The following is an 11,835-nucleotide window of genomic DNA, read 5'->3' as shown; positions in this document are numbered from 1 at the left end:
ATTTAAAAAAGCATAATAAGTTTGGTCACTAGGATATGCAGCTTACAATGAAAAATAATAAATAAAAATAAATAAATCTCCCATCAACCCAAGAACCAGTCTTGCAGAGACGCAGAAAGTGAGTAAAACAACAAGAAAAGATGTTTTTGAATCGCACCTTTTGTTGCTTTGCAATTTGAACATAGCAACAGTGAACACACAACAACAAAGCCCATCGAGACGACTGTTGTTGTGATTTTGGGCTTTACAAATAAAATTGAAGAAGAATAATAAATAAAAGGGAGGCATGAAAAAAGGTACCAATGACAAGCCTGCAATAAGTTCCATAAGTGCTAAAGAGCAAAAGTAATACAGAAACCTAAAATAAAAATAAAATGAGTGCAGGAAAATAACAAAAGAAAAAAACAAGAGTGTAGAAAAAAAAATCAATAGGCAGGTTAAAGGGAAAGACACAAAAAGATCGATTGAACCATCAAGCAGGGAAAAAAATCTTTTGAAACAAAATAAAAAAAACAAGATAAAAAAAATTGAATAAAAAATGTGGGAATGCTGGAAAAAAAAGCAGCATTTGAGTCACAGGACTAAAAAAACGTCTTTTCTTTTAAACCTTTCTATAAAAGGTTCATGTCAGCAATGAGAAAATATTTATGTCAAAGTTAAAGTCTGACTTGATTTGTAAAATCTGTGGTATGAAATGAATATTAACACAGAAAGAATCCATCTAGCTGAAGAAGCTGGAACAGTTCTGCATTGAAAAATGGTAGAAAATCTCAGAGGCCAAAAAAAAAAGTGCGAAAAAGGATGACTGCTTTTGAAGTCCACACTATAATCATCTCATTATCTGCCTTCACAATCAGCAAGACTTAATGTGGAAGCAAAGATTTTCCAGCCAGCTCATTCCAAAAGTGCTATATAATCCCTGGAGTGCAGTTTGGGTCTGGCCGCTGATCTCCTCCTGAAATGAACTGAGTTGAATAATGAATCTAAAGCAGAGCTCAATGGGAGTATAAGACAAACGGTGACTAAAGGTGTAGAGTAGAACATCATCAGTCAAGTGTTGCAAAATTATCCAAAGTAACAGGCTTGGTATTCAGGATGAGCAGCATGAAAATTTTACATGCCATGCCGCTGCTGGGTTTTGTTCCCTCAACTATTGCCTCCACGTTTTTTTGTGGCCTGCTCTGACTCTGTCACAAAAAACAAGGCAAAAATACCCAAACCTCAGATGAAAGCAGTTAACCCTTTAATACTGGAGCTGTTGCCGGGACAGAGATAACAGACGTTCTTTGAATTATTACTCAACAGTTTATGCAATTAACACAATTCCAATTGATTCTGTGAGTGTTTTCAGACTGGAGCCATTTGGGTGACTTAAAGTGAAGCAGAGTTCCTTCCCCCCGATTTTCCAGACCAAATTTTCAGTGCACGGAGTGGAACACTTGGATCAAAATGGTCACCGTGAACAGAATAGGAACGTGTACAATGACAACAAGACACTGGAATTTATTGAAATTTGGTTGGGTGAATGCAGGCTGATTAAAACAACTTTTAATGTGATACACACTGCTTCTCACTCTGTTTTCCCGACAATCTTATTTCACAAACACACGTATGAGCGTTCCTTCTTAATCGTGTCCTCTAAAAATTGTTGTATCTGACGTTGGTGCAGGCGTTCAAAATTGGTTAATGATATATAAAGTTTGAAGGAGTAAACTCTCCCGACAAAGATTACAAAGCTTGGGACTTCCATTATTCTTTCTTTCGTTGCTTTGCCCCGCCTTTGTAATTCCTGGCCAATGACTGAAAAAATCTTTAATCACTTTTTTTTATTTACAAGCTTTGGTTCGTAACAGGACAGTCTGTTTGACGGCAGTCTAAATACAGACCAAATGCAAAATTCAGGACTTGATCCGGACCAAATGAAGCGGACTTGCTCCAGACCGATGGACTTTTCCAGTCTGAATAATCCTGAAGCAGAGAAAAGCAGTGTTATGAAACACTTTACTACTTTAAAGCTTCAGCCTCAGAATCCACTGGAAATGTTTTGACTAATGTTACATATCAGCGCAAATTTGCTTTTCTTAGCTTCAGAATCTGTTGGGATTATGTTAATTTCCTAATCTAACCCTAACCCTAACTAACGCTCCAATGTCAAAGAGTTAAGGATGAGCAATAATAGGATTTTCAAGAGAGACAGTTTGGATATTTTCATTGTCAACAAGAACATTAGTCATAACTGTCTTTTGAATCAACTTGTTTCAGCAATGTCAATGACTGTAAAAAAAACTGACCTTTGTTATTAACCAAATCTTCTGGTATTTTTCATCATAACCCTTGAGAAAAAATGTAAACTTTCCAAAAAGGACAAATACAGTGTTCCCTTCTTTATTGCATGGTTTACATTTTAAAAATAACAAGAGAAAAGGTTAAATTGGTAAAGTAGAATTATAGTTGTTTTAAGGCTGTAAAACCACTCTCTACACACCTCTACAATTTTCTTACACAGACATGAACATTTTCTGACTTCCTCTCATTTAAATTTTCAAAGTTCACACCTTCATAGAAAAATAAGTCCAGTATTATAGAATGAAAACAAAGATCTGATCACGACATTTGCAAAACAAGAAGAAAGGTGAACACGATATAACGAGGGACCACTGTATGTCAACCAAAGGTTTGATTTGTTAGGCAATGTACATGTATTTTTTTTCTGTCAAAAGCTACACATCTTTTTCTTTGCAATTTGCATTTCACACATAAAATACTAATCTTGATCATCAGACATACACACACTGTTGTCTAAAATCAAATAACGACATTTAAAAAAGTTCCAAACTTAGTCCACCGTAATTTCTGGGTTATAGAGCGCACCTGATTACAAGCCCCACATCTGCCAAATTTAAGGAAGTTATGTGACAATTTACATACACAAGCTGCACCAGTATGCAAGCCACACATTGTTACCAACACTTCCAGCTCATCACTGATTATCCTGATCCACAGATTACGCGAATGGTTTTAGTCTTGCTGAGGGAAGAGTTAACAGTGCGTCAACCCATTCATTTGAACACACCCACATCTGCCAAACAGCATGCACCTCACTTCTGTTCACAGCTCCCTCAGTTATGGTCGGGAAATTTACACCCACGATTTCCCACTTCCCATGAGTCTTGGGGGCTTAAGGCGGGGCTAACCTCCAGGTCACCACACGGTGTTGTAGATTGAGGATGTATATGTGCTGAAACCGCGTCCGTGTTTAAAAAGGAGCAGGGAGCGACAGCAGAAGGATGGTAAAACTGGGAGAGCAGCTCTCCTCTCCGTGTCCTGACAAAATAAAGGCTGATGTTATTCCCACATATTTACGTCCAGCCAAGCTGCAGATTGCGGCATTTCCCGCCTCGATTTATGTTCATTCAGGCTAAATGTTGTTAGCGCATGTTAGCCTTCACCTAACCATTCTTCCGGCTTCGTTCTGCCACAAAAAAGCACTGACCACACAGATTAAAAATAAAATGATGAGCAAACAGGCGCTTCATAACAACCATAACAATAACAAAAGCATGTTGAAAAGATAATCTCGTATATTACCGAGCTGCTAAATAGATGGCCTAGTGTCACTCTTACTTAGAGGTAAATTCTCTCCTGAGCATGCGCTGTCCTCTCCGTCACGCAGCAGACCGGCTGTTCCGAACCCGTTGGTGATGGTGTATTTTTTTCACACTGCTTTTAACTTGAAAGCTGCGTCATATTGTAGTGGCGGTCATGTGCACGTTGGGTCTAATGGCACCAAAGGATTGTGGGATGCGGCTGGGCATGGGTGTTTCTTTTTGTTGAACCATGACTGAAGTGTCTAAGACCTGAAGTGAGGTCCATGCTGTTTGGCTGCTCGTAGGTGTGACCAAAACTAATTGGCTTGTGGCTGGAAGTTGGATCATGCATTCAGCCCCCCCTCCGAGACTGCATGAGCACTACCGGCGGCCGTCAAATAAATCCATAAATTAGCCCCATCAGTAAATAAGCCGCAGGGCCGAAAGCGTATGAAAAAAGTAGGTTTATAGTCCGGAAATCACGGTAAGTATATTTATTTAAGTTATTGTCAGTCTTGACAGATGTTGATTTTGTTGCATGCTACTTAGTCGTTTCTTGGTGAACTGACCTGGTTCCACTTACTTTGTTCTTTTTTAACCTGCTTCAAACAGGAAGTCAAAGTGTTACCGCTTCACTGTAGCTCAATACAAACAAAGGTTTTTTTCCCCAGTTCTTGCTCTTTGTTCTGGGTGAGAAAAATCAACCAAATTTAGAGAAAGCTAATTCCTGCACCTGAGAGCCTTTGTGTCGTCTTGCCTCATTGTCTGCATGGTGCTATATGTCCCTTGGGAGGAGGAGGGGAGCAAAAGAGCTTGGCTCTTCGTGGTGTCGGGATAAGAAGGAAGTGAAGTTTCCAAGGGAGGAACACCCACACTCAGTGTGAGCACCTGCTGAAAGTAAAACAGGCCAGGACTCCTGCGGGTTGATAAGGCAGAGGACTCATGAATTAAAGAGCGGTGAAGGGAATATGACATTCTTTCTTTTCCATTCTGTCAGGGCTGCACTCGCTTTGCAGCCGAAATTACTTGGAGAGGAGCAGCACTGATAATGGACTCCGACAGATGAGATTCACTCAAGTAATTTCTCTCTCCTTGTAAGGGCATATTGGCATCGGAAATTCAAAACACTTTCACTTGCCTTTTGGGAAATTTGTGGGACAGGGGAATTACATTATTGTAATAGATTATTTTCATCTCCTTAAATACCTATTTTTTTGCCATTGTGCAACAGCAGCCATTCTTCTGCAAATCATTCCATATTGGATGAATATTGGATTTACAAGGCTCACTGCGCTTAATTAAAAGAGCCAGTAGGAGCCTGTGTTCATTATTCCCTAAAGTTACATTTGCTCACTTTAGATATTTCATCATTTTGTATTCAGATGTTTTCTAACTTTGCCTTGAGTCAACTTACACATGCAAATGGCTCAAAAGATGTTGTTGAGCCATAAATTCAAACATTTCTTTAACTTTAGCGACATTTGATTAATAAAGATGTGATAATGCAGTGAAGATGTAACACCTCACTGAGGATTATGCCTTCGTTTCAATGATTTATATGGCTTCTACCTGTTGTCATAGTGGCCGGAGGAGGGCAGTTGCATATTCCATCATCTTCTTTTCCAAACCAATTGAAATATATATGGATCCATATTGGACTGATATGACTGCTTGATCTTTCTCGTTGCTTCAAGCATGGCTCTACATTCCTAATGTGGCGGCTGGCGCTCTAAGTTAACCTTTAACTGAGAATGGGTGGGTGATGCCGTTGAGGTGTGATAAATGGCGCTCAATGACAGAAAATCTGGATGTAATTTCTTACTATAACCCCCCCTTTCCCCTGAGTTAAAACTTCATGATGATCCTGACTTTGGCAGAGCCCTGGAAACAGGAGTCAAGTTTTATCTGATGGCCCTCGAGAAATATACATGAACCTGTTATTTCTCACTTTTGGAAAAGGTTATTGTGTTCTCCAAGGCGGCTTTTTGTGGGCAAACAAAGTGAAGGGGAGCCAGAGGGGAGGCAAGGTGGGTAAATAGCTTTTATAATGGAGTCCTAATCTGTGAAGGCAATCTGCAGAGAGCATCCCCCCGGCTGTGCCAGTTGGGATGATGAGAGGTGAGGTGACAGCGCGGCAGTTATTATTAGTGGTATCATTGATCAGACAGCCGCATCATCAAAGCTGGAGAGAGATGATTGATTCTGTGCTCCGCCCCAGAGAAGACGCCATCCAGCACCAGTCTGGGAGGGGCTCAAGCTAAGTGGAATGTGTAAGGGGTCTTAAGTGTTGCTTTGCACTTTGGTGTAAAATAGGTGGGGACTTGGTCGTGGTTCAAACAAGAGGCTGGCTTCTTGGACTGAATTCATCCATCTCATGCGACAAATGCATTCCAGATGAAGGCGTTTGTACTGTTAAAACAAAGGAAGATTTAATTTTCTTCTTAAAAACCATTAAAACTAAAGGGCCGTACACACCGGGACCAATGTTCGCCAGGCGTTATTCGCCAGCGTTTTTCAACACGTTTTTTGTGTTCACACCCAGGCGATTTTCGCTGACGATGAGCCGAGTGAACATGCAAATTCATTCCCTGACATAAGATGGTGCTTAATGTAAAACAGAAATACCCCTGTACTCAAGGTGGCGCTGCGCAACTTTACGCTTCTTAAACTCGCTTTTCACTCAGAAGAAGAGAGCAAGTATTTACCCGCCTGTCAGAATCATACAAAGAAAACATGCATATTTTAAGCACCAGTAGCTCCAACTCCAGTTCCAGCGATGAAGAAATTATTGTTCTGTTGAATTATGAAAGACGCTGGAAAAGACGCCGATTTTGGGTACATCCCATAGTTACGAGAAGAGAAGAACATGGGGAGTTTTATCGACTGTTACAAGAGCTGGAAATGTATCATGAGCGTTTTCTGGGATATTTTAGAATGTCCGTCAGTAAGTGCATCTTCTTCGTCTTATTTCTTCACGGCAGTGTAGACGCTACTTGGCGTATATCTTCTTCGCCGTTACGTATGTGTGCTCAGCAAGACAGTTTTGTGTTTGAGCGCCCCCAAGTTGTGTTTTACTGTAACTTCAGAAGCTCCAGACAGGCGTGCAAAAGCGCCATTCTTATTGGTCTTATAGTTTTCGACGCGGTGCGTCAAACCAAAAAAACGAACCCGAGGCGTTTTTAAAAAAATGGCGCTTTTACGTGTGGCGTTTTTCGCGTCGGTGTGCTTCTTCCGCTTTTTCCCTTTCAGGGTCATGGGGCTGCCGGAGCCTATCCCGGCCACTGGTGGGCGAAGGCAGGGGACACCCTGGACTGGTCGCCAGTCTGTCACAGGGCCAATTTCCAAATTAAATAAATTGATTATATTGATATTGGAAGATACCTTTTGGATTGAGGCACTGCAGGTTTACGTTACTGTAACTTAAAGTCATAATTCCAGTCCAATGTAAAAAAAAATGGAATTTTGTAAAGACATGTGAACGTACAGTGTTCTAATATTGTTCTGTTTGCATTATTTTCATGTGGAAAAACAGCAGTGGGCTGAACTTTATGAGATTAAAATGTGAATGAATTTGCCATTAATTACTTGTTTATTTTTACAGGCATTTAATTTACACTTGATTATCTTGCAAGAAACAGAAGGAATTGGGAAAACTTCACCTGCACTGTTCAGTACCCAGGTATTTATCTCTGAGTCACACTGGTTGAATTTTTGGCTAAGGATGTCCTGATTGATTTTAGGTCAGTGAATCGGATCATTTAAAAAGAACCAAGATCGACTATGAACTCTATCCTCAACCACAATTTATGATATGCATGGAATCATTGTTAAAATGCATCATTACACCCCTACTTTATCCTCATCTGTTTTTATTCTTGGTTAACTTTACATTAACTTCTGAGTCTGGCATCTTAAGATCACTATTACAGCAACAAAGATAAAGAGGGAAAAAAAGCCTCAGGATGGAGTGGATCTATAATAGGGTGTCTTCGATGTCAATAATCATCAGCAGCGCGCTACTGAAGACTTTGAACGTGGGAAGAAAGAGAACAAATGCAAAAGTCAGACAGAGAAGCACTTTCAGCTTTGTGCGACTTTGCTTAAAGGCATTTGCCTGAAGATAAAGACAACTGCACCTAATTAAGTGGAAGTGTTGAACTACCGGAGGCTCGGAATAGAGCATCACATGACAGCGCCATTCAGAATGCATTGTCAAACTCATAAGAATTCCAAGAACAAAGTCTTCTGTTGAAGGTGAAATTCTCAGAGGTATTATGTGCATTTCTCATGAAGTTACAGCATCATTTCTAATAAGAAAAACATTTTCTTGGTGATTTATCTAAAATAAAATGTTAAAAGTTTACAAGGTAAAATGCTATTAGGAACAGAAAAGAGAACTTTGAGGATTTGAGAGCTTCTGAAGTAAATAAGAAAAGCAAGGGTAATGTTATTAATTGACAGCAAGTCATTGGAAAACATAACACTGATTATGTTGGGGTGGAATTAGAAGCAGTTAGAAGCAAATCTCATTAGACATCTACCGCATTACCAAACATTTGACAAATAGCAAAAAGTCCAACCTCCCACACAAGTATCCATGGAGTGATCTCATAAATTACATTGTTCCTAGAGCCTCATCCAGTCAAAGTTCAATTCAATAATCTTTTGATCCATCCTAAAAGTGTTCCCAGTTGTCTTTTAATTATGTTTATGCTGATTATAGCTAAAATCAAAAAAATGTGTGGTTTTCTAGGTGATAGTTTCTTCAAAGCAGCAGAAGTGAATTTGAAATTTGCCTCTAAATTGTAGGCGGAACTGTTTGAACGGAATAAGTCTGCCCCCGTCCCCGTCACCCATCTGTTTTTTACATGCTCTCTCGCTACAGCGCCTCACAACCCCAAGCTAACATCACTGTGCAACAAAATGGCGAGCAACATTAGAGCTGTACAGTTTAGAGCCAGATGCCAGCTCAGATGAGTTAAAAAGCCAAAGATAAATTTTTATCTTTGAGCTTGTTGCCTGCAAGTTTATTGAAACAGCATTTTTTGGACAAAAGATCAAAGGAAACATCAGGGGACCCGTTTAGAAACAAAAGAAGAGAAGAGGAAGAAAAGCACTTCAACGATGCACGCAGTGTCCAAAATGAACACTCGCTAGGCGTTTGAGCAACAGCATGTCCAATGAAAGTTTGCACTTTATTATACTAGTCTTAAAGTTAAGCAGCTTATATATTGTTATATGCTTATAATTTCACCTAGGCTCTTCTGCTGTTCTCATGTACAGTCAATGCTTCAAATGCAATGTACACAATCGTTTGTCATTTTTTGTTCATTTTTTTTTGGCACTTAAAGATAAGATAAAGATAAAGATACTTTATTGATCCCAGCTTGGGAAATTGGGTTGTTGCAGCGTCGGCGTTAGGCTCAAGATCCAAACATACACACAATAGACGACAACATGGAACCAGAACAATCAATCAGAAAGAAACATCAGTGAAAAAGAAAAGTTGTATTGCGTGCCACATCAGGAGAGAAAAACAGACAGACCTTAAATGACTTTATCTATTGTTCATGGATGACAAGTTATAGAGTCCAATGGAGTGAGGTATGAAAGATCTCCTGAAGCGGTTTGTGTGATAGCGAAGCTGCCTTAGCCTATTGGAGAAGGAGCTCCGCTGACCATCCAGTACAAGATGGAGAGGATGCTCAGGATCATCCATGATGGATACGAGCTTATTTAAAGTCCTCCTGTCCATCACAGATTCAAATGTGTCCATTTTACAACCGATCACGGAGCCAGCTCTTTGGATCAGTTTGTTCAGTCTGTTACTGTCCCTAGCAGATATGCTGCCCCCCCAGCAGACCACCGAGAAGAACAGAGTGCTGGCCACAACAGACTGGTAAAAGATCTCAAGCATCTTGCTGCACATGTTGAAGGACCTTAGCCTCCTCAGGAAATGGAGTCTGCTGCTGGCTTTCTTATACACAGCAGTGCTGTTGCTCTTCCAGCTCAGTCTGTTGTCGATGGTTACTCCCAAGTACTTGTACTCCTCTACCTCTGCCACATCTCTGCCAAAGATGCTGAGAGGCTGGGAAGCTGGTGGTTTCTTCCTGAAGTCCATCACCATCTCTCTGGTCTTTTCCACATTCAGCAGCAGGTGGTTTGCTCCAGACCACCTCACAAATTTATCCACGAGATCCCTGTACTCCTCCTCCCGCCCACCATTAATGCAGCCAACAACAGCAGAGTCATCAGAGAACTTCTGAAGATGGCAAGACTGTGAGTTGTACTGGAAGTCACTGGTGTATAAAGTGAACAGGAAGGGAGAGAGCACAGTTCCCTATGGGGCCCCCACACTGCTCGTCACCACGTCAGACAGGACACTGCCCAGCCGGACAAACTGCGGCCTTAAGCACAACAAACAGAAGAATATGTTCTTTAGTTTCCATTGGTTTTCATTCATGAAGCCAATGAAAATGACTTGAATTAATTCATTCATCAATTCATTCATCAAGAAAAAGAATAACAGATAAATGTGGGAATTTGTACCAGAACCAGCCAGCCTTCAAAAAGAAAACACAAACTGATGTGTTTTAAGTGTGAACCGACTTAAATACTAAATCTTAATTGTGAATGAAATTAAGTACATAATACTTATATGATTGCATGTATGATTGCATGTATGGCTGTATTATGATCTTGTGTTTGTATGCATGGAAAGGGGGGTGGGGTGCGCAATCCAGTGTTTCGTCCAGGGAGTCAAACTAGCCAGGACTGCCTCTGTTTATACATGTCCTTGATCTTCAGAAAATGTCATAAGAATAAGTTAAAAAAAACACAAATTAAATTTTCAGGTGAACTGGTCTTTATAAAGTAATGAACAGGCTTTTATTTCTACATTATGGCTTAGTATTTCTTTTTTGTCTTCTTTGTTGCGTGTGTGTTTGGGTGAAATAAGTAGAAAAGTTTTTTTTTTCATTTTAATATTTTTCACACCACAACAAGGCACAAGCTGACCTCTCATGGGAAATACCACCACAAAACCTGTGTAATCCATGCTTCCACCACGAATGGGAGCAACTTTCTGTCTGTTGAAGAGAAAATGCACTTCATTAGAACAAAGGATAAAAAGTTATGCAGCTTTTGAAGAACCTTTGTACAACACATCACATCTAACAGGGAAAAATACCTTTTTTCTGTGAGGTACCACTTGTTTAAGTAAAAAAGAGTATCTTAATCTTCAGAAAATTAATTTATATTCATCCATGGAGCTCATGTCAAAAACTGGAAAGAATCTCAAATAGTAAAACCCTGACTAAATCAAGAACATTGTGATTAAAACACAACATTAAAAGGCAGAACAGAATATGATGATCAATTGATTTTAGAAAAATTGCTTTTATTAAAGACCCACTCCCATGGAAATGGTGTTTTTAACATGTTCCTGCGACAAATCTTTAATGATGGAGCACATATATAAAGAAAATGAAGCATAAAACTGCATTAATGAGTATTTCTATATTCAAATCGATGTTAATCAGGAGCAGACAAAAACAAGATTGTATTTGTTGCGTATAAACTGCTCTGCTCCATTTGGATGCATCCATCTGCAGACGACTAGATCCATGTACGTCTTTGTTTTCCTTGTCTGAGCTGGCATCTGGTTCAAAACTGCACAGCTGGTTAGCTACAACAGAGCTCGCCATTTTTTTGTTGCACCAGTTAGGTTGGGGGTATGAGGGGCTGTAAGCTAGCAGGAGAGCCTGTACACTGAGCACTCACAGCAACAATAACTCCCACCCACAACTCAGAGGCAAACTTCTAATGAACTCCTGCTGCTCTGCTGAAACTATTTCCTTGAAAACGACACAATTTTTTTAAATTTGGGCTAAAAACGACATAATCAAAATTAAAAGACTGGAAAGGCTTTTATGATCCATCAGAAGATAATCATAGAGGTTCTTCAAATGGGTTTTCAAAGACGAAGCACAATAATTTCCTTCTTTTAAAAAAAATTGTAGGTTACCTTAACTTTAAAATGAATTGTCTTACATTAAATTTATATGAAAGATTCAACGCAAGTACTTTTGGTCATAATAGGGTATTCCTGTATATATTTGTCACAGTATTATGAAACTGTAGTAACATGTAAACAAAGAAATACCATCCCAAAACTGTATATTTCCAGAAAAAAGTCAACTCTTCACATGACCGCATTATGTCAGAACAAATATTTAATCTCTTTGTC

Source organism: Oryzias latipes, chromosome 12 (genome assembly GCF_002234675.1).
Source record: "Oryzias latipes chromosome 12, ASM223467v1".
NCBI classification, from domain to species: Eukaryota; Metazoa; Chordata; class Actinopteri; order Beloniformes; family Adrianichthyidae; genus Oryzias; species Oryzias latipes.
The sequence above is the reverse complement of the archived record's forward strand: the minus strand, read 5'-3'. Positions refer to the sequence as shown.